This window comes from Trachymyrmex septentrionalis, unplaced genomic scaffold (assembly GCF_001594115.1).
Source record: "Trachymyrmex septentrionalis isolate Tsep2-gDNA-1 unplaced genomic scaffold, Tsep1.0 scaffold275, whole genome shotgun sequence".
In the NCBI taxonomy this organism is placed as follows: Eukaryota; Metazoa; Arthropoda; class Insecta; order Hymenoptera; family Formicidae; genus Trachymyrmex; species Trachymyrmex septentrionalis.
Window position 1 is genome coordinate 844,057 of NW_017305436.1, and position 3,854 is coordinate 847,910.

The 3,854-nt window shown below is 33.5% G+C and overlaps 1 protein-coding gene across 1 annotated transcript in view; it reads right to left on the bottom strand.

The window, feature by feature from the left end:
• LOC108749218 (band 7 protein AGAP004871-like) overlaps positions 1-1,015 on the bottom strand; it is a 122,672-nt gene extending 121,657 nt beyond the window's left edge. The window contains exon 1 of the mRNA XM_018487784.1: positions 964-1,015. The gene's annotated coding sequence lies outside the window, so the exon portion shown is untranslated. The remainder of the gene's footprint in view (positions 1-963) is intronic.
• Between the last annotated feature and the right edge of the window lie 2,839 nt (positions 1,016-3,854).

Consider the following 3,854-nt stretch of genomic DNA (forward strand, 5'->3'; position numbering starts at 1 on the left):
CGTGCAAGAACTCAAATCAATGAGACAACGTCGTGCGACAGTAAAGGCGCAGTGTACACGGTTTCAGATATATGTGGATGCTGTGGACATTCAGAGCGTTTCGATCATTAAGCTGTGCGCACGATTACAAAGATTCAGTTCAATTTGGAACGAGTTCAACGGAATTCAAGGTAGAATTGAAGCGTTACATAACATGATCACGATGAGACAAATCCTCATGAGGAGGAAAGAAAAGTAAATATTTTGCGATTGTTACTAAACTGGAAACACTCATAGAGCAAAGGCAGAGAATAGAGCAGCCTGTTACAGAATCTCCATCAATCAAGGGAAAGCATGCCAATCATGCAGGGAACAATTTCATGCAGGGAATTTAACTTGGCGTCAGTTTTGTTGATACCAAATCTTTTATACGAATGATACATATCATTAGAGTTAAGCAAATAATATAGATAGTATCATGGATTTTACTTTCTTTTTAATTTGATAGAATGTAACTTGATTAGTTAAAACTGTAGCATCTGGGTTTTAATTTTTCATTTGATACATTAGTTTTCTTCGAGAAATAATAATTTTCGACAGAGAATTAAAGCTGCCATTATTTGGATTGAAACAAGAAGACCTTCAATAAGAGTACTTTTGAAGGAAACTACTACTAATTCAATTGAGAACTTAAGTTTTATTCGATATATCTACTTGATATACGATATATTTATCTGATGTATGGGATTTAGAGTTTTTTTTAACACTGGCTCTAAACGGCAGTGACAAATATTCTCTCCGTGGTTTGCCATTGTGTTCCGAAAGCAATCAAATCAAATTTTTGTGTGCTGTTAAATTTGAACTCTGAATCTTCGGCATAGAAAGCAGTCACACTATACTCTACACCACGTTCTCCACATACAAAAAGTTATATTTCATTGAATATGTCATTGCTGCTACAAAATAAGCAATTTATATACTTACATTTCGACTCGTTCCACTTTTATTCCCCACGTATCAGTCGCTTCGTCTAGGGCAACCTAACGTAGAAATGAGATTGTTAAAATGTTATAAATATATATTACAAGCGACTCAGTAACGACGCAATACCAAACATAAAAAATAAAAATATAAAACTAGCCATTTGAAACGTGAATGTCACTGCGTATACGTTCGTACAGTTATTATAAGATAACAATTTATGTGCTCATATTGCCCTCACGCGTATCACACAATGAATGCCACTTTGCTCGCACCATATAATGGGGCTATGCGTGCGAGCACAATGAATCGCATTATGCAATCACGTTGTGCGTATCACGCCGTGCACACACCGCGCTATTATTATGCTACCCATTAGTGTTCGAAAAAATCAATACAAAAAAGTATCGATACAGTCTCTGTATCGATACTTATCGATACTTTCGCAAAACTTCTGGTTTTATTTACAGTTCCCTTAAAATAGATTCACATTAAAAAATGTATTTATTTTTATCACAAGATATATATTTTTATGGGCAGTTTTACCTTTTAATATTATTAAATTATAAAAATAAAACGTTTTTTAAATAAAATTTAAAAACAAACATAAATCAATTAATCTGTTTATCTGATAACAATACATGAAGAGAACAAATAATATTTTAGTACTATTTTATTAATTCTATCTACCAGTCTTTATAAATCACATACAAAATATATTGCGGGGTCTAGCTACAATAGAAGTCGTAACGGTCGTAGCCTTATGTCGTAGAAAATTAACCAATCACAGTCGAATATGAGAAGAATAATCGACTATGATTGGTCAATTTTCTACGACTTAAGACTAGCTAAGATTCTACGACCGCTACGACTTCTATTGTAGACTCCATATTATTTCCTTTAAAATAAACATATGCAGGATCTACAATAGAAGTCGTAGCGGTTGTAGAGTCTTAAGTTTTAGAAAAACCAATCAGTAGTTGTAGAAAGACCAATCATAGTCGATTATTCTTCTCATATTCGACTGTGATTGGTTAATTTTTTACGACTTAAGATTCTACAATCGCTACGATTTCTATTGTAGACGCATAAGAAATATAATATATGCTTATTTTAAAGGAAATGAGATACGTCATCTCTTAAGCAATATCAATACTTCGAACGCGCTCGAAAAGTGGATTGATACTTATATCAGAAATATATCAATACTGGACCAATATTCATATTTGCAATATCGATTTTTGCAAATACTGCCCGCATGACATGATGGAGGCATGCAAGCAATGGATCGCATTATGCAGTCACGCCAAGCATATCACGCACGCTTTTTTTTCATATTCAACTATGATGATTTGTCAATTTTTTAGTACTTATGGCTTACATAGTTCTATATTGTAAAATAGAAGGCACTTCCAAGACAGAAAGCATGATCCAAAATATAATACTAGTGATAATAATAATAATAATAAAAATGATTTTTCTTGCCCCTCCCCCTCCCCACGGCTTATAATGCAAACGTTAATGTAGCTCCTAAGTCGCTACCGCTGCTATGCATGACGCATGCATGCGAGCAATACAAGATTCATATGTGTGCGACATCACTCGTGCGGGTCATGTGAGTCTAATATTACTCGCATGCGTGGGATATGTAAGTCTTACAAGTAAATCAGAGAGATACGTCCTCATAGAATGCATATGTGTGACATGCATAGTGTGACATGGATTACCCACACGGCATGCGCATGCCGTGTGGGTAATTTATGATATCATTTGTGCGATTTTGTTATCTGGTAAGTTCGCGACGCTACCACTAGCTTTAAATCGGAGATTTGACATCAACAAGCTTTTGATTAAAATTATTCAGAAATTAAAATCGCAATCAATATGGTAATCTACAACATTTTCATTATATAATAGCGCGATTTTTCGATTATGACTAATTCGAATAAAATTGATGCAGTCAAAATACGGATATGTCAAAACCAAAAAAAGTCCCTAAAAAGGACTATTTCAGATTTTCCGATTTTTTTCAGCTACATGTATTAATGCATACATGTAAAGTGTTTTGTCCGTCAAGTTGCTTTCACAATGTTTTTATTCAAATATGATATTAAAATTAGTAATGAAAATAAACATTAATATGCGCACGTGTAATAATTATTTATGAGGAAGAGAGAGCAAAATGAAAAGATTGTGACAAGGGTATAAAAAGAAGGAAGTAAGAGTAAGAAGGGAATGAGAAAAGGCGTGAGAGGGGGAGGAAAGAGGAAGGGAGGGAGAGAGAAGGGGGAGGGGAGAGAGAGAGAGAGAGAGAGAGAGAGCGTGCATGCGTGTGAAGATGAAAAAAGGCAGGAAAAAGCGAGAAACGACAAAAAAGGAAAAGCGAGAAAAGAGATGAAAAAAAGGGAGAAGAAGGAGAGAGGCGAACATTTATGCTCATTTCTATTAATGTACATTAACTTTAATCTTGGTATAATATACTCTTCATTTTTTCTTGTTCTAAAAATTACAAAAAGATAAAGAGTAAGTTGAACCGAGATTAAAATTAAACTACTGATTATATATTCAAAATACGAGCTTTTCATTGTGACGAGTCTGATTAAAATCGGCGTACTCAATCCGGAGATCTCTTACAAAATCTCTTATACGAAAAACATCATTTGCATTAAACTAAATTATTCGAGGGACTTTCACTATGCTTTCACAACTATGATTTATATATATTTAAAATAAAAAAAAAAATAAAGTTGAATATTAAATTACAGTTATATTTATACAAAGATACCTGTTAATGAATATTATGTAAAAATGAAAATATTATAAATATATATAAATCGATATTTTAAATGTGTGTGTGTGTGTGTGTGTGTGTGTGTGTGTGTGTGTGTGTGTGT